This window comes from Centrocercus urophasianus, unplaced genomic scaffold (genome assembly GCF_019232065.1).
Source record: "Centrocercus urophasianus isolate 14NV4802_14NV808 unplaced genomic scaffold, USGS_Curo_1.0 seq_18, whole genome shotgun sequence".
NCBI lineage: Eukaryota > Metazoa > Chordata > Aves > Galliformes > Phasianidae > Centrocercus > Centrocercus urophasianus.
The window spans coordinates 8,764,672-8,784,870 of NW_024884733.1; the positions used below are offsets into that span (position 1 = coordinate 8,764,672).

General features: G+C 39.3%; 1 long non-coding RNA gene across 21 annotated transcripts in view; it reads left to right on the plus strand.

Moving 5' to 3' along the window:
* Window positions 1-20,199, plus strand: part of LOC122161028 — a 256,600-nt gene that overhangs the window by 188,544 nt on the left and 47,857 nt on the right. For 18 of the 21 annotated variants that reach the window (XR_006169044.1, XR_006169052.1, XR_006169039.1 and 15 more), the window contains exon 1: window positions 12,570-18,276. This is a non-coding gene — a long non-coding RNA (uncharacterized LOC122161028). Of the gene's footprint in view, window positions 1-9,833; window positions 12,001-12,569; window positions 18,277-19,502; window positions 19,625-20,199 lie in introns of those variants that run through there. The other 3 variants (XR_006169046.1, XR_006169049.1, XR_006169041.1) reach the window with 3 other exon arrangements.

The window sequence follows — 20,199 nt, forward strand, 5'->3', positions numbered from 1 at the left end:
CCTCTCACTGTGTACTGAGTTTATGTATTTTAGGACATAAATATAATATATGCTTTAATACATTGAGAAGATACGTGCTCTTTTCAATCAAGACATCCCTCCTATAAAAAATGAATAGGCACTGGTTAGTTTTAACCCAGCCTCTGTCCTCTGCAAAGCCAAGTAAAAACACAGTTTTGCAGCATGCTTTAAAGGTCAATAGATTGAGTGGGATGTTTTTTGTGTCTTCTATTACTGAAGACGACATAAAACATTTTTTTTCCTTTTTAGTGGTTAAAATACAATAAAAATAAACCCACATATCTAACAGAAAAATTGATCCATTTTGCCAAATTTATGTGTATTTCAGAGCTCCGACCTTGAAGCTGCTGAACACTCGTATTCCCTTCCTGCAGTGGGAGGTTAGGGAACCCATCATCTTGCAAGATGCAGGATTAGATATTGCAATAATCTGCCATCCTCTCAATATTTACATCCTAATATTTCATCATCTTCCCAAGTCCACAGCTTGCTCTAGCATACAGGGAGACAGATGGCTCATAAGATTACAAGCTATGGAGATTTGGAGCTACAGACAGGTCCCCCGGTATTCTAAGAAAATTAACAATTTATTTAAACAGCTCTGTCAAATGCAATCCTCTTTGCCTCATTTTGTCTCCTGCTGGCTCTGTCTTATGCAGGATTGCCTGCACATAGATTCACTGCTTAGAGATTAATGATGGAAGAAAGAAAAGAAACAATCGCAAGCTCTATGACCTGTGAATGCACTGGACAAGCACGTGACCATAACGGAAATAGCAGAAAAAATCATCTTATTTTTGTACCGTCATCATGAATGGCGTCCCTTTTTTTGTAGGAACTGAAAGCAGACTCTTGCCTGTTGAACAGCTCTGAAATGAGTTAAGGGATTATCTGTATCAGTGTGGTCCCAAGGAGCATCCAACTTCAGATAAGGAGGGCACCAGGCTGACTGGTTGCGCCCTGCAAACCCCTAGCTACTGCTGCTTCCTGCTGCTTCCTGCTGCTCTGTCCCTCGTGGGCAGCAGAGCTACTCGCTGTCTGGCGGAAAGTGAGTACACAGGAGCAGGCACGCAACCAGCAGGTGGTCGTTTCATTTAGAACATCTTATGCTTCACTGACTGTTGAAGCAGGGTGCAGTTTTCTGAGCTGGTGAGTGCGAATAGGTAGCCAAATTGAGGAGGCGGTTGCTGTGAAAAGTGTCTCTACGTACTGATGAGGGGCCAGTTACAGAATGGAGTGATCAGACGCATGGCTCAGTGTCACAGATGGGATTTCTTTTCCTTTCCACTTCCTTGTCACTGCTCTACTGCAGAGATCTTTCTTTGACTTTGTCATGGGAAGGATGCTCATTTGCTGCCGTGTTATTTAAATCTAATCATGGAGGTGAATAAATGTGCGTGCCAACCAAAGCTCACAAATTCAGTACGTGATAGTTCACTCACCTGGAATGCACTCACTTAACTGCAGAATCTGCTTCCCACCCCGAGGCATGCTGAGAAAGCAGAGCTGTTCCCAAGGGTGTACCCAAGTAAAAGCTTTGTGGTTCATAGTGCAGCAGTTTGCTGCTCTTCCTCGAACCAAAGCTAGGAATTGGGAAGAGGTGTGCTTGCTTACTCTGTTTGCATGTCTGAGAAACGTGGGTTGGTGGTTCAGCAAAAAGGATAAGGCAACACCTTGGAAATGAGAGGCTGCAGTGAGTCACTATCCAAAAGCTGAGCAAGGTGGAGCGGGTCCTTAAGGAATGCAAGCAAAAAAATCAGTACTGTTGGAAAACAGAAACTGGGATATGTGCTTTGACAGATTTGCTTACTATAGAACTCCTTTTTTGAAGATAGAGCTGTTTCTTTTGTACTTAGTAAAACAAGAGCAGTTTCCATACCTCTCATTTGTCATATACTTTAACATAGTTTTTCTGAGTGTGAATGACTAGAACTGCATGTCACTGGTTTTACTTATCACTGGAAATATTTCACCTGCTACACACTGGGACTGCATTTGTCTTTTTCACAGATGAATTACTGGGGTGTTTGACTGTGCTCATCCCATCCCCCCTCCTTTTCCTCCTCTATCATTTCAGATTGAAAGGTTCTCAGCTAACAGTATCGTTATTCCCTTTTTACTTTTCTCCTGTTGAATTTGTCTGTTCCTATTAGATTTATTTCATTATCACCTACAGTTTTTTCCATGATATTTGGACTACCTTCTATATTTACAGTTCATATATCCTAGATGCCGTCATTAAATTTCATTAACCGTACTTCTCTCTTCCCTATGACAACCATTACTGGAAACATGAGACAGCATCTGTTCCCACAGAGGTCCTTGGGGAAGCCCAGCTCCTATGGAGCCCCAGTCCAGCAGTTCTCTTTTCTGCATAACAAATTTGTGCCTCTTTCCTTCATATCCATCCCCTTGAACTCTTCTTCTCAACTAGACTAATTATTTCTCATGTGGCACCACCCTCAAATACCTTAATCAGAAGGGTCTAATCTTTTATAATCCCTTTGTCAAGTAAATCAGATCTCAGGTAATTTGATGGCATGATACAGCATAAGATTTCTCTGCTAAATCAGTGGAGATCTTTATCTCATTTCTGTGTCTTCATACCTTCACGCTTTTATGTTTTTATTCAGCTCTGAGTCTAGTCCATCTTTGAAAGTTATTCTTAAACGTCTAGTGATACTTCAGTTTCCTTGTTCCTTGTATATGGCTGAAAATTCTTTAGTGACTGTCTTAACTCCCTTTAAAAAAACAAACAAACAAACAAAAAAAAAACCCGGCCTACTGGCCAGTGTGATTTCTTTTAATTCCAGTAGTTCTTAGTTCTATTCTTTGTTCTTTTCCCTCTCGTCTTCTCAGGGATGGTTTGTCATCCAAGGAGGTTCAGAGCCTTTTTCTATCAAGTTCTTTTTAGTTCATTTGTGAAACACTGCTGTTCAAGTACTTCTCTCATAGCTGTCAGGAATAAATTTTAAGTTTCTGCTGAGGGCCTTCTCCAGCTTCCCTCTTCTTTCCTACCGTGGTCATGAAGGCACACACTGTCCCATAGAAAACAGATATGCCTCCAGTCTAATTGCATTACAGAAGTAACATAAGTTTTCTTCAAATGCATACATATGTCCTTTTTCATGTGGTTTTCCACATGCAGTTTGGAAAAACTTATTCAAAGAAAACTGATCTTACCACAACTTTTCTTTGTTTCTGTTTGTGACATACTGAGTTTTTTTATTTCTTTACCCATAGTAGAAAACTGCCACATTCTTATGGTACAGATATTAGTATCTGCCATAATAAAAGCTACTTCAGATGAAGTAAAGAATAATTGTCAGCAATTCTGTTAGGCTAAAATCTACCAGCATAAATAATCTTATATATTGCTTTCTCTGTAATTGCCCAAATATATGGCTACACTGAAGCAAGTTATTTATCATGGCAAATATTTCATTTATTTGCTGTTTTATATCATGTTTGGTCCTTTGTACTTTTGCAAAGGATGTTGAACTGAAGTTTCCCACAAACTCGCAGTTGCCTGCCCATTTCTCTTACTGATGAATTACTACATTAGCTGCAAGGCTGTGGAGAGTCAGGCATAGTCTCATTTTAGGCCCCCTTCAAAAAAATAAAATAAAAAATAAATCACCACAGTATGAGTCACTGCACTATTCTAATTTAAATAAAGAAAAGAAAGTCCTAAACCAAACTGTTGAAAGCCAGGTAGCAGTTCAGTCCTGGAAGACGAGGTGTGTAGGAATAGAGACAGCACAAGCTTTCTCTAGAACATTTTCTGACAAAGACAAGAGGTTCTGGGAATTCTTTGTCTACAGTGCCAATAAATCTTGCACCAGAACATAAGCTTTCTGGACTTAATTTTCATGTAACATGGATATCTCCTTTCCATGAGAGAACATTAATGCATGTACACATCTTGCACTCTCTTACTTTTTTTTTTTATAAGTGGCATTGAAAGGTCTTTGTAAAACCAAGACTTTTGCCTTTGATGGTTTTCTCCACCTCAAAATATAGAGGAATCATAGATTTCATTACTCTCTATTAGGCTGTATAAATAACTTCTCATTTTAATTTATAAGATGTTCTGTTTTCCCTTAGCTTCTCAGACAGCCTTGATTTTAAATTGGCAGCTCTCAGTGGTCTCTGCAATAGGATTCAGTTGTTCACCACAGGAGTCACCTGCCCATATGAAAACATTTCCAGATGTGAAAAGCCAAGGATATTTTTCTTTGAGAAAAACATTGAAAAAACCATAATTCAAACAAACAAAAAAAAAAAAAGTGAAAATGCAGTTACTGTCACAGAATAGATCCCCTTTATCTCCCCCACGTGTTTCGAAGAAGGAAATGACTTGTAACACAGTGCAATAACTGACTGCATTGGAATAATATCTACTAAAGAGATAAATACTCATCTATCTTCAGAAGGTCTTCACCATATAAGAGAGGGGAGATCAACAGCTATCAACTATGAAACAGCAACTTTTCTAAATACCAATGAATATCCAAAGATAATATGAGTAGGGTCTTACACATTTCCTGCATGAGTAAGGTCTGTTTGTAGGAAAATCTCCAGGTAAAAATAAATTGCTTGGAAGTAGAACAAGATAGTGATCCATGGAAGGAGACAAGGGACATCCACACGTTGTTGTGCTGCAGTGTCGGACTACAGTTTGTCTGTTGTTTACGCTCTGGAACTTCACAACAAGGAGAAGAGTTTGAATTTTTCTTGTTCAAAAGAGGACAAAGCACATGAGATATATATGGTCTGTGTTAATCCAAGCCTATCTCTCTCTCTTTTCTGCTGTCTTTTTGCCTTCCTTCTATTGATAGTAGCGGCTCAATGCGAGTGATTAGCATTCTAATCTCTGAAGCACCTGCATACAGACAAAGATCTGCTAGCCTGCCTTCAGGATTAGCAAGCATAGTTCTTGCTAAAGTTAACAAAATTGGGTATCAAAATCACAGAGGGAGCTTTAAAAAAACCACAAGAAGGGTGTTCAGCACCCACCCTGAAGGCTGCTTTTAGCTGAGGGAAGAGTTCCTTAGAGGATATTCAGCAAATGTAGTCCTTATAATCCTGTGACCGAGCCACATGTTGGATATCAGTGAAGAGTGGGCTAATTGGGGTGTTTTACTTTTAGTTCTCAGTGTAAATATCACTAATAAACTCCAGTACTTTAATTTCAGCATATTATTTTGAGTGGAAAAATCTTAGCACATCTTACTTTCACACTTCAAGATGGTATGGATATAAATTGCCTAATTATGCTGACATTTTCTGATATAAATGTATAACAGGTACCTGTGTATGAATGAAACTAGTGAAAAGAATGGAAGCTTTGGCTCAAGCTTGTAGGTAGCAAAGAGAAAGGTGCAAATCCAGCAAGATTGGTTAAGACTGAGAAGCTGAGAGAAATCTAATTGGTGACCAAGAACAAAAGGTCATGCAAGGTCAAATTGGTAGGAATTCCTTAAAGTTGCAGGCAACCAGACCATGTGAAGGAATTGAATGAAGAGTAATTTTGAATTCCATTTATGGTATGTCACAGTGTGTTGTATGCCTGGCATGGCTAATCCAGTAATGTTTTGCATGATCCTTACGGAAATGGTGAGGAAGAAGGAAGACAATTTGATAGCACACAAATGTGAGATGATAGCCAGTTGGCCTTCTGCAAGGGACGTCACCATGACATTAATCTGAAATTTACTTGGAACTGCTTTAATAACTCTGTGGCATTCCATGAGAAAGACTACACTTTTTTTTTCCCAATTTGGAAGAAGCTTTGTAATATCCAAATTTCATATTCTTACAAAATTGACCCATAAAATATTAGTACAAAATATACAAAAAAAATGGTATATACACTTGGTACTCGGTTTGTCTGAGGCCTATCAGATGGGATGCTCAGAATTTGTTCATAATTATTTTGCCTTTTTGAAGTCTAAAATTTGAGGAAGTCTATTTTAAGTTATGAGTTGCCCCCAAAAAAGCAAATCTAAAACAGAACTGTTTCCAGCAAGCCTGGGCCACCCTGCTCTGTTACTTAGTTAGGTCTCCCTCTTCAAATCACTTGGTTTTGGTCAAAAGATTTTTTTATCACTTGGTGGAAAATAAGGGTTTGATAACTATAGGAAACATGTCAGTCAGGCAATTTGGATGTTTATGCAGACAGGGCAATGGTGGGAAGAAGTTCATATTAAGAATTAGGATATAATGTGCTGAGCCAGGGCTGAGGCTGAAGAGGAGATGTTCATGTTCCTACAAGATTTAGGAAATTGCCAACCTGTCATTGATCAGTGACATGACAAGAAGGATGAGCAGTAGGTACTGTATGTGCCTCTGAGCTTTAGGGCACCTCCTGTGGAAACGCAGTGCTAACAATAATCTTAGTGTACCTGACCACACCTTACGTGAAAATATTGAATGTCCTTCTAAAATCTTGCACGTGCAGATGTTTGGAACCAGTCTTGCTGATAAGGACTTGTGGACTCCCCACCCTTTTCCTTTCTTTTCAGTTTGATATCAGTGTGAGTCAGGAATGTAAGAGATTGTCTCACAAAGACATATGAATCATAGAATGAATTTTATGATTTGAATGGTAAATGCATCAAATTATATAGATTTATATACAGAAGATGTTTTGTGTACGCATCCATTCCCACATTTTTTTGTTTCCTTTGTGTTTCCAAGTGTTCACCCTAAAAATCAAAAGTGAAAAAGGTGCTGGGAATCACGGCAGTTTTTGTCAGCTTTAGTACACTGTAGATGTTGTACTGTAGAAGGCATATAAAAAAAATTTATAGAAAGTGACAGATTTTAGTATTAAATAATTCATCTTCCCTTGGAACTACAGAGAATTGACATATTTGTTGCAGACATTTTAATAACAGTATTAATGACACTGAACTTTCACCTGATCAAGTTGCTATAATCTCACTGCTCTCTTAACTGCACTGTATTTTTCAAATTTGCCATCTCGATACACAGAAAAGCCTTATTTATAATAACAAATCTCTCTGAATACTGGCTTCAGGAGCCAGAGCAAAACAAATGCCAAGAGTTTACCCACCTACCTAATATCAGTGTTGCTTTGTACCTGAGCAGCGAGTTTGCAGATCTGCTGCCTTGCTACTGAGCCCAGATTTACTGTGAGCACCATTTTTACTTCTGGAGTTGCAGCCACATTGCAGTTGTCACCTCACATCCTACCAGACACTTACATACCTACATGTTACCTTCTATAAAATGAGAAACCTGCGAGAATCTTAATAAATCTATTGATACAGGTGTGCAGCAGAGTTGTAATCACAGCTAAATTATGGTCTGGAGGGCACTGGCCATGGGCCTGGAGCATCCCTGTTTGTGCTGCTCAGGAGACTGCTAGCCACTAGAGCAAAAAGAATTGTTGCAGTGATTACAGCAAAGGAATAAGAAGATGGAGAGCATATTTCAGTGTAATTATAATAATTCATAACTTGAGGTTGTTCTCCTGTTAAAATCTCAAAAGCAGAATATTTTTACTTTCTTATAAATTATTCACAACCATTTGCTTTGCTTCATGACAAGTAGCTTTGCTTTTCTTCAGACAGGATTTTCAACCTGAAAGAATGAAAATGTTGACCTAGTTATGCCTAACAAACAAAATGTGAAAAGAACTAAAATTAGAAATTGATAAAATAGAACAATACTTTTTTCTCCATGCTCTATCTGAATATAAAATCTGTAAAGGTATTTCGCTTAGAAAAAGAAGACTTAAAAATGAAACCACTCAGGAAAGGATGAAGAATGCTATATCTTTATCAGTAAAATTGGTTTCAAGAATGCCCTAATACAGAAGGTAATCTCAAACACTTCTGCAAAAGATGCACGGTGCCTTGTCAGGCTCTCATCCCCCATCAGTGACCTCTGTCCTGCAGCCTGTGGCCCTGCTTACATGTGGCATAGATGGGGATTTCTGATAGACCCTAATGGGCAGTGTATGGGAATTGATACTTCTAGGATAAAAATACATAAGTGGCATCTTTTTCTAACCACTACAGCACTACATCTGGAACTAGATTTACTCACTCCTGATTTTATGTAAAGATCATGAAAATGAAAAATTCAAAAAGATTTTATGGAAAAAAAATGGCCACCGTTTAGCTTATTCAGTACAAAAGCATTAGCATGGGATGGTTATTTGTGCATCAATTGTATATCCCACTATAAAAGAGTTTCATTCGTTTAACAGAGTTCAAAAAATGGCATAACATTTAAGAAATAGAGATGGAGATATTCAAAAGTGAGACTTCCTTAAATTCCTGAAGCCACAGTTAAAACATTTAGTGGGTAACATTACTAAAGATAAAACAAGCAAAGCAACAATTAAAAAAAAAAAAAAGAAACACTAGCACTTAAAATTCCCACTGGGATCAAGGATTTAGTTTTTATTATATGAAGTGCATTAGAAATTGACAGTAAATAACATTTGAATTCATAGATAAAATAAGAAAATGTTTGTATATTTTATAAAGATAAGAATTGCAGTTTTTTGTAACTTGAACTGTTAGTTCTTCTAAACAGCTAAAAGAAGTAGGGTGCCCAGCAGCTTCTTGTCTACATAATGGAGACAGTCATGATCATAGTCAAGATAAGAAGCAGGGTTGTATGCATATATAAGTGTTCTGCAGTCCTAGTTTATACTTTTTAAATTGGCCAGATGCATCTACTTCCTATTTTTCAGCTGCCACTATTTAGAGTACTTAAAATCTGTGCTAGGTCTTAAGTCAGCTCCCAGTGTGCTCAAACTGCTGTGGAGAGACAACAAAAAATGGGGATTTTATTCTCTTCTTCATGCAATATGCTTCATTGCTATGCTTGTTCATGCATATGCATCTCCTTTTCTGCTAAATATTTTCATAGAATCATAGGGATTAGAAGGGACCTCTGGAGATCATCGAGTCCAACTCCAATTTTTCTGAATTTGTTTTTTTTTATAGTAACTTTGAGTGATTTGGTAATGTCTACTGAAAATATCCAGGCAAATATCTTCTGAATTGGGACTGCTGGATAGTTAGATCTTTCTGCTAGCAATTTAGAAGAATACACTTCAAAAACTATGAAGTGGTCACAGCTTTGTGCCTTTCCTCTTTGCTCTGGATATCATACCTAAACTTGGCTGCATTCATGGTTGCATTCTTAGGTGTTCAGGAAAGTAGTTGCTGGGCAGCAGGGAGCCATTTCACTTGCAGATGTTTATTTAGTATTTATCACTTTAACAGTTCAGGAAAAGGAATATTTTCCAACCTCACTTTTTACAAGAATTTCCATTCAGTGCAAGCTATCAACACCTTCACCAAGCCAGAAATACAAAGCTGGCCTCATCCATCTTACCTCATAATTTATAACGATGTCTTGGTAACCACTAATCTCAGCATGTGCAATGGAGTCAGTCAAGAGAATCGTGTACACAATTAATAATGTACACAGTAGCTCTGAAAATGATTATAACACTGTGATGTTCATCGTATGTTAGAAACATAATTTCTCTGCAAAAAATCTGAGACTTTCAAAGAGAGAGAGCAAGCCAGCTGCATGGCAGGCAGTGATAAGCAATATTGAAGATCAGGCCATGCTAACACAGAATTCTAAACTTTTTAGTTGCATTTTAAACCTTAGGAAATAACCTCCAAAATAGGAAGGCCTGAATATCTTTGCCAATTAAATGATTGTTACTTGATATTCTCACAGAAAAGAAATTCAAAGGTTTTGATTTGGACTTTTGTTTAGTTTGGGTTTTTGCTTTCACATATTTCTTTCAGTTGTCGACTACTGTGCTCACACTGGTTCAAATGCTGTGATTCTCCTGTGAGAAACCTCTGCAAGTTTCCAGAGTGTAAGAGATTACTGCTGCTCGGGGAGCAACATCACAGACACAGTAGAGATAAGTGGATTTGTGCCTTAATGATTCCCTTTATTCCATACTCTTCTCCTTTAAGCAAATGAAATCTGTAAAAGAAATGACTCTATATAAAATTAAATTGGGGGAAAAAAGGGTTGAAATAATATTCAGAAAGCCATTCTAAGCTAGGTGCAAGCCTGGAAGTGATGTCACCAAATAATATGTAAATTCTCTCCATTTTTACATCCTTTCTGAAAGAACTCTTTTCCTCAGAAAATTCCCTGCATCGCTTGCTTTACTTAGATTTACAGTGAATGTTTGTGTCATAAGTCATACTCTGTTGACCAAAGGAATGGTTGCTATTGACTGCAGTCAGACGAGATTGAAACTTCAGTTTCTTTTGAAAGAAAAGGAATTGTTACTGTGCAATAAAGCTGATCAGCTGGGTGAAAGGGACATTTTCTACAACTGACAGCAGGCAACCAGAGGTGAATGTCCGGGAGCCCGAATCTGGGGAGCAGAGCAGACACCAAGCCTTGACATCTCAGCATCAGCTCCCATTTGGTAGACTCCTGTATTTACTGCTGCACCACTGACTTTGCTTGTTAGGACTACAACTGCTGGTTCAGGGATCTGCAACACCAGCATGTTGGAAGAGGGGGGACTGTTTACAGGCTTAGTGTTAGGTGTACATTTGCACAATTCGCTACTTCAAGTTTTTGATCCCAGTTTTCTTCCTGGGAAAAAAATATTACTTTCATCTATAGCATGCAGTCAGATCTGCATTTAATCTCACATTGACTGATGTGTGCTACCCCCCAACATGTAAAGGAAATGCTTGCGTACAAATAACTACCTTTATTTTAGGGATGTGACTTGCTTCACTAATTCCCCAGGATATTTATTTATAAAAAATTACTTTCAGAGCCTTTTAGTGCGTTGACCTTGTTTCAGGGTTTAGCTGGGAAGAGGGAGGGCTGGAGTTTTTTTCTCAAACGCTGCAGGGGATTTCTGTCAGGTTGCTTTAACACTTCATCTCAGATTCTTGCCAGGCTTTTGGGCCAAAGAATTTTCAAATGCAGCTAGCCGTCATCACATAGCTCTTGCGTTTGTGCAGCAGTATGTGCAGAAGTCTATCAAATACGAGCTAATGCTGAGATGTCAAGGCCTTGGTGGCTGCTCTTTGTTTTATAAATACAAAATTTATTTGGCTTTCACAAGATGAGAAAGCAAGAGGACTTAAGAATAAAGGCACCAGATAAGCATCATAAACACATACATCACTTTTAGAGTATCAGGTATGGATGTTGTAGTGACCACTCTACAGACTGAGTCTGTGCATTATAACAGTTTTCTATGCAAAGATGTGGAATGTTGTTATTCCCCTAAAGAACAGGAGAGCAGAGAAAGGGATATGCTATGCTGCTGAATTTTCCTTTCAAAAACCTAAATGTTTCTTAGCAATAGGTCACCACATTTAGAAATCACTAAAATACTCATGCTGTAAAAAAGCAGAACTCTTCGTCTTCTTTACCCCACTGAGCCATGACCCTAAAAGGTTAGCATTGCAAGGGCTGTTAGCATTTCCTTTTGCTTTTTCTTCCTGAGTGTTTTCACATATATATCTACAGAAAATGATACATGATATAAAATGCATGGAAAATACAAGCATATGCTACCAGAACCTTGTTCTCCAACTAAAGTATTTACAGGTTAATAACAGAAGGTGCACAGGGATTTTTTTGGTGAATTACTGAATTGAAGTGTGTTTCATCTGCCCAGAATAATAGCTTACATGCAGACCACAGGTGTCCAACCTTTCGGCTTACGTAGGCCACACTGAGCCCAAGAGGGATCATCTTGGGCTGCATGTAAAATATATAACAAGTTAATGTATACATGTAACAAAACTTATTCTTTTTTTTTTTTTTTTTTTTAAAAAAAAAAGAGCAACAAACACATAAAACTAGTGGGTTGGACACATATGATCTACGTCATGAGAAAGTCCCATGTATCCCTGGGCAGCAATTCTGGATTAAGGAAACTACTGAAATGGCAAATTCCAACTACTTCTTACGGCATAGCAGGTAGAATTGTTATTCTCTCCTGTTACTTCCTGATCTTTGAACTCGGTCCCTCATTCCTCTGCACTGTTTCTCAGTGTGGCCCAGGGCTGACACATACCTCAACTGGACACACAGTCCTACTTGCAGATGGGGCTTAGGTTAAATGCTCGGCTTTGTGGCATTTCTGTGCCAATCTCTGAAGGCTTTTTGATACACCCTTCTGAGGCAATGCACTTCTAGAACCCCTGCTTAGCCAGACAGAAGTTGGGCTTCCCTGGGGTTAAATCCCAAGACAATTTCAGTGGTGGTTAAATTAGATGTAGGCAGGTGGAAGTGTACACCACTGCAAAATGTAACTCCATTGCCTCTTGGTTTTACTAATGCCTCAAAGAAGGGCTGGCTTACTCTAACTGCAGTGTAATGTCTAAGTAGAAAAAGAGATGTTTGGAAAAATCATTCATTTATTACATTTTTCAGAATAAAGCAATCGCATCTTCCTTAGCAGAGAATGCAAAGAAAGCTGTAAATAACACAGCTGTTCATTGGCAACTAGAAAAAAAAAAAAAAAAAAAAAAAAAAAAAAAAAAAAAAAGTCAAATTCAAAGCTTGCCACTTCTATTCACAGTGAATGACTTCAGAGTCAAAAGAATAACAGGGTGTGTACAGCCTGAAAAGAATATTGCTGGTAAAATTCTAAGGATGCCTCTTAAAATGGGCAATTGCTCACCATGTCAGCTGGAATAAAGTTTGTCACATTGCATGTCTAGATGCAATATGGTGATATATGCAATTTCAGTCACTCTTTCCAAACTGTGGGCTTTATCTGAAATGCTCTCATACCCTGAACTGTCTGCATTTTCATTAAAAGAATGAATGTTCCTGTCATCATCTTGGTAGGAATACCAACAGGAAATAAGCTACCTCTAAATGAAAAGATGGATTTTATTATTTGTGAAACCAAGGAAATATTACTCAAACATACAACTTGGCTGGCAGATGGTTTGTTTGGAGTATGGAATTAGTGCTTTTGCAGGAGTCTGACAAATAGCCTAGGGTTTCTGACAACGCACCGGCATGCCAGTGGCTGCATGATCTTACAGAGAGCATTAACTTCTCTGTGCATCAGTTTCTTCATCAGTAAAACTGCAATAATCATTTTCTGCTGGAGTTTCCAACTAATAGGCTTGCTATGCCCTGCAAAGCACTCAGAGATCTCTGTCTGGAACAAACTACAGAACTGCAAAGTATTATTGCTATTAGAAGTCCATTACAGCTCTGTTTTGCTTTGTTCATACTGGCCCTTTGGTACGTGCAGCTAGACAGCTCCCAGTGTTATCTTGATGCACAAAGCACTTTTTGTGTGAGGTTTGACTCACACTAAAATGCCAGTTAGAATTTTTTCCTCAGGAACTCACTGGAGCTTGGCTTACAGAATCTGAAAATTAAATCAACCAAAATAGGTCAAACACAAAACTATATGTCCTTATGTGTCCCCTTGTCCTCTTTTAGCAGCACAGCGCAGTTGTTGTTTTCTTGTTGCTTGGGCCTGTTTCATTCTTCAGCCAGTTTTGGTAACTATATCTTGGTTACGTTTTGAATACCTGCTCTTGAGAGTTTTCTGTTCCTATTAAATATAGTTTAGAAGGACACACTCATCTGTTAGTGGTCCAGAAATAACGTGCCGCATGCACCAGCAGCTGATGCGACTGAACGCGATACGAAAGTGTATCATTCTGTTACAGTTTGTTGGTAGACATCAGTACAGAGATATTTTTGTACCTTAAAAAAAGGAATAGTGTATCGGAAATTGAATCAAACGTTAACAGAAGGTGCAGTTTGTGGTTTACTTTTCCTTCATAGCTAGTTCTTTAGGGGAATTATTTCTGTTCACATAATCCTTTAAGCTAATGTATTTATTTTATATGTGGTTTATAACTTCATTCGTATGTCAAGTAGCTGAAGGTGCTGTTTAAATTAGTATTTACTTCAGTATTATACCTTTTTGAATTGGTTGTTCATTACAGTCATATTGCAGTGAATAAATGTGTTAATATTTGAAGTGGGAAGGGAGGTAAAAAGGGAAACTGTCTGCTCCAGTCAGGGCCCAGCTTTCTGGTTACAACATATTATAATTTATTTAAACTCAATCAATACTTAATCTGGAGTTTAAATTCTGCTAAAGATCTGTGGCATAGCTAAAAGCAGCTGATGCCAAAGAAAAAAAAAATTTCTTCAGGCTGTGATTCTGATGTATTTATAATGCGCTCTAAGGGTGATGCATTGACCTAAATTCACAGAATCTCTGCAATTCGTACTTATTATTGTGAAAGGTGTCCTACCAACACTTTTCTTCTGAACGTTGTGAGCCTGTGCGGGAAAGATGACTGGCTGTAGAGGAAGGACTGCATGCACTGCCTGGGTCTCCCCGCATCCCCAGGGAGGGGTGGGATGGGACAGAGCACAGCCTGAGCCCTGCTGGCCCCACGCCACAGACCAGGCGGTGGCTCACTGTAACCCTGAGATTCAAGGCAAGAATTAATTCAGCACTGCAAAAATCTGGCAACTGTTTGAAGCCAGTAGTGAAGGCAGACTTCCTGAGAGGTGTGTGTTTGCGGTGACAATTTGGATTTATTTTGCGGGCAATGTGAAAGACATTGTTACGGCAGGAAGAAGACAGTTGCGTTGAAAACTGCTTCTCCTTTTTAGTTTTTTTTTCCCCTTAAGCCTTTCTGGGGAATAGATTTCGATCTCTGCAGGGTTTGGTTTTCTCTGTACAGCTCTTTAAACTCCCCCAAGCACAGCCATCTCAGGGCAGGGCCCACGGGCAGCTCCTACCAGCACTGCGGGGATGCGTACACACCATTTTCTTGTTAGACCAGGCAACTTCATATTTCCCAGCACATTTTGGCAAGCTTTTTCTCAGAGTTGTCCAACAGCTTTTCGTAGTAAGTGAATGACTTCCCAGTGACCTGAACCCTCTTCCAAGCCTCCTTTTTCACCCTGACAGCTCACATTCATGCTTTTCTGATTTTGTGCAAAGCTATACGTTTTACCAGATTTATAACTGCAGGAGACTTTTCTAAAAATTAAAAAAAATTAACTGAATGAATAATGGAAATGTACTGTGAATAAAGGCTGACAATCATCCCCCTTCTTTCATGATATGATATGCTGTCCTCATGAAAAGGGAGAAGACCTCCATTCTCCCTCCTAATTGATACGTGAATACTTGTCAGATGTGGATTTCCTAGGCAGCCTGCAAGGCAGGACTCACCCCTGCACCGTTCATCCCCAGTCCCTCACCTGTGTGCTTTTGGGGCATCACATCAGACACTCTCCCAGCTTGTGTCTTCTTGCTCTGTTTTGTGCCCACCTCTGCTCATATTGCTACTGTAGTCAAATTCTTGTTGTGGTTTATGCCAGAATAAATATCAGCTAGCATAAATCTGCAGGCTTAGAAGGCATTAGCCTGCCTTTACTGTAGCACAATCAACAGCTGTACCTGGCACCACAACCTCATTCCACCCCAGAGCGGCAGCATCCAGAGCCTTGCTGCGTTGGAGGAGCAGAGCCAGCCATGCTTGCTGAGGTTTGTTCCTCTGGGCTGGCCCTGAGGATGTTCTCATCCTCAGCATGCAAACACAGCTTCTCAGCAAGAGCGACTATTAGTTCCAGCTTTAACCTTTACTTAAAAATATGAAGCTGCTGAACAAAAATGCAAGGATTTTGTGTTCAAACTCATGCCTAACTCAGAGAGCTGGGCTCCTAGAACCAACTGTGAATTTCAGTCTAGCAGCAAGAAAGTTTATGTTCAACTTCAGTTTTTCTTCTAGCTACAATGCTCAAAGGGAGTACTTCTGTACTCAGATACAGGAGTTATGATACATTTACCTGCCGAAAAAGTGGATTGGAGTTCTTGTGCCCTTCCTTCCCCCCAACATGGCAACTTGGAACTGTATCAACACAGCTACAGATCATGAGTGACCACTGGCAGAGTCATATACAAAACCTGCAGTTAATATCTGGAAAAATAAGTTTAAAAACTGAGGAAGATAACGAGAAGTTCCAAAAAAAGACTAAAGCTGTATCTCAATCCTTATCATTATGGTCTGACCAAATCTCCCCAACATATCTTTAGTGTTTATGTTTCATGTAAGGACTATTTTTCTTTTCTTTTTTTTTTTTTTTTAGAAGTTTTATTAGAGTTCATGATCTGTCTTGCTTTTTGTTAGGGAGATGGAAAAAAAAAACAAAACCCCACCATTCATCATAATTCTTTGGTATTGCTATTATGGCCAGGAGAAAAGAGGGCTTCTGCTAGTTCGTGTACAAGTCAAAAGCAAGGCATATTCCTTTCCCCACAAGATCCCAAGCAGAAGAGTTGGTAGATGGATAAGATAAAAATGGGTATCAATTGTGAGAGACAGGCTGACAAAAAAAAAAAAAAAGTGTGCATAGTTTTTTCACTAATCTAGAATAGTAATTGTACTTTGCTTACATGTCTGATTATGTTTAGGTGCCGATTTTCTTTCCATGTAACAAAAGAGGTGACTTTCATGAGAATAATCTGAAGGAGGTTGTGGTGGGTGACTGGTTTTTTGTTTTTTGGTTTTTTGAGTTTTTTGTTTGTTTGTTTGTTTGTTTGTTTTTTAATGCAGAATTTTTTTACCAGGTCGACAGACCAGTTTCTCTCCATTGTTCACAAAGCTATACAGTATTTTTTTTTCCTTCCCACTGTGCCTTGAAAAAAACTTTTTGGCTTCAGTTCATGTGTGAAACCTTTTGCACAACAGAAGTGGTTTCTTGTGGCCAGTAAGACTAAATGTTCTGAGCATTCCAGGAAGCATATAAATAGACTGATACTCTTCCTAAGGTTATGGAGCATTACTTCTCCCTTTTTTCTTTATTTCTCTTCCTGTCTTACTTCCCTACCTTCAGTTATGCTCTCTACATCTAGGCAAAGATCAGAGTGCAGTGTTTGAAAATCCTGACTATCATTTTCCATTTTACTTGGGTTTGCCTTAGTTACATTTCTGAATAGAAATTGTTCAAGTAAATGCAGCACAGTAAATTATCTTAAATTACTTCTTACAGTCCAGACTAGTATTATAACATGAAAATTGTTACTTGGAGTCTCCCACGCCCCTGGCTGCTGCAGACCTATGTCTCCAGGCTGGGGAGAAATGGATCACAGTACTTCCCCAGCAGAGCCTGCAGGCCAATCCACCACATGGAAAGTGGAGTTCACATAAAAGAGGTCTCTTATCCCTTCCTCTCAATCCTGCTAGATACAGCAAAGCTGTCACAATGGTCAAATATAATTAAAATGGTGATCCACCACTGAAGAGTAGGCCAATGTCTATGCAGAAACCAGATGAGAAATTATTCAAGCCAAAAACATGAAATCTCAGCTCATCTGTGGTTACCATAAAAAAGCCATTCTGTCTCTTTGATCTGTGATGAATTTGAATGTGTGTTAATAAGACATATATGTTGGGCATCAGCATCGTCTTCTGTTGAACGAAGGTAAACATTGCATTCGTCTCTGTAAAACATACTTCAGTAGTTGGGAAGAAAAGTGGAGATTCATTATTTTTGCAGTTGTAGAAGACATTCAGCAGCTGTGTTTATACTGGCAGACAATTTGGATATTAGGTGGCAGGACAGAGAACTGCAGATGCACAATATCGTGCAGACATTGTGCACTTACAGCACATTTTCAGGGAAACATGTTATTTTATATTTCCCTTGGTGTCATTAATCACGTTTCATGATGTATCTCACTATTTCAAATCATTCCCCTAGATTCATTCATTTTTTGGCTTGTTTATATAATAGTTATTGAGCTCCATTTCAACAAATTCCATCTTAACTACAGATATCAAAGTTCCTTTTGCTTCAGGGGAGAAAATTAACATGGCCCTGTACTGATTTCAGAGACTACCTGTAATAATCAGCATGTCTGCTATATAAGAAAGATATTTTGTTTGCCTTTGGTCAGAAAAATGTTCATGCTGTTCTTTGCAAGTTAAAAATTAAACTTATTTCCTGAAAGTAAAAATACGGTTCTTATCTTGAACTATGAAGGAAAACAGCGGCACTTTACTCTGTTCTTGAAGTTCTCCAATCCCTCTGGAGGCTTTGTTTTGGTTTTACAGGTGAATCCCTTAAACTGCAGCAGTGATGATGGCTCATCTTTGGCAGAAACGTGCTGAGAAGCAGTTGGGAATCTCCTGCTTGGGAGCTGCAGCCTGAGGAACTTCAGCGTGTAAGAAGTGTGTAAGGAGTGCCTTTGAGGTGAGGCAAAACCTTTGTTTTTTAAGCATTACTTTTGCATTCAAATAATGGCAATACATGCTCACAAGTGCATTTTGGCATGGAAGTGCTACAGAATGAGAGGTGCAATCCAGTTTACCCTGGAAGGGTCCCCTGGTAGCAGTGCACTCCTCCTGCAGCTCCCAGACCTTGGAATAGTTCTGACACATCTCTGGCTGGGGGAAGACAGTATCTGTTCCATTACAGCTGACCTCACTGTGCTGGAGAGGAGCTGGTAAGGGACACAAGGTAGCTGCCAAAACCTTTGGTTTCTCCTGGTAGGACTCACTGTGCCCGGGGCTGTATAGGAGGTGGGCAGCTCCCTGCAGGACTCAGCTGGAAGCAACAGCCCTGCCAGGCACACTGCTAGACTTGCCTCTCTGTTGGTAAACAAAGAGGAGGAGTTTGACAGATCTGTAAAGAGAAGCAAACCCAAAGAACTCACTCATGAGGAATTAATGGCTGTGTGCAGGGGATGGCTTACCAAAGATGGCACGATCAGCAGATTGCTTGCAGAAACCACGAGCCCTGCCCAGTGCCCCTTCTCATGACTGGGTTAGAATGCTAAATATAACCAGGCTATATTTTTCTTAAGGATAAATGAAACGCAGAGAGAAAATTGAACTCTGTTTATATTATGTGTGGCTTAGCCACACCTAAGGAAATGCAACCTATTTTCATCCATTTTGTTTTAGAGGATTGCTGTGTGGAGGTTCTGTCCACTACATTGAAAGTGGCAAAGCAGTGGGCTCTGGGGAGTACTGTTCCTGAGATACTGCAACTGTGTGGAAGGGCAGGTCCCAAACGTGAGCTGGCGCTGAGGTGATTTGAGGCTGCATTCAGAGCTCTTCAGAATACTGAAGTCTCAAAAAGAGATTTATTCTGAGAAGATCATAGGGTTTGAATTGCGGATGAGAGGACTCTGGTGATCTTATTTTTATTTCTAGATACTAATAATATATATTCTCAAAGATTGAGTGGCCTATGAATGTACATTGGAAGCTGGTGGCAGCTGGTGGCAGGAAAATTAATACAGTTCTAGGGAACTTGATAGAAGTGCATTAGTCTAAAAGTCATTTATACAAAGAAAATAAGATGTCACTATTGTTCATGCTTTTTTGAACCCCACAGTTTTGCCTTCTCTAAAATGCTTATTCTTTCCCTTGATGCTTTCTACATCCCTCTCTCTTTCCCTGGCACCCAAGTAGAGCTCTCTCATATGGTGATGGTTATACATCTAATGCTGATCCCAACTTAATGGAATCTGTCTCCAAGCAAATAAGACTGGCAGCAAGGTTGGGAGTGCAATCACCTGTTGGCATAATCCCTGGTATGAATTCTCTTGTATACAGTGTAATTTAGTAAGGTGTTAAATGACCTCTAAATGACTAGTGCAAGTGTAAATAAAACAGATTAATGAATTATCCATTAAAAACTCTGTCAATATGAGATGTAATTCCCACTGCCTTGAGATATGGATCTCTTTTCTCGATCCTTTCTCTTTCTCTTACTTTCTAACCTTCATACTTAGAAATCACATATCTTTGTACTGCACATAGCTCAACAGAGCAATCAGCAGCTTGTTTCTATTGTCCCTGGTCTTCAGTGTGGTCATTGGTGCTAAGCCATCACTGTTATACAGCTGAGCAGCTTATGAGGACTGTTCAGGGAAAGTGAACAGGTCAGCCCGTCTCCCTTGCTGTGTCTTTGCCAATCCCAGTCCCACTGGCTCCTCTTCTGCTGCAAAGCTGCTGCTGGCAATGCTTGTTGACAGAAATACAGTAGGCTGAGCATGCGGGGCACTAGTGTCACGTGGAGGCAGCTGCTCCACTGCCAGCCATGCAAGCATCCTTCATTTTGGAGGAAACTGGGATGTGCCATCAGAGAGGCATTTCCTTCCCTGCT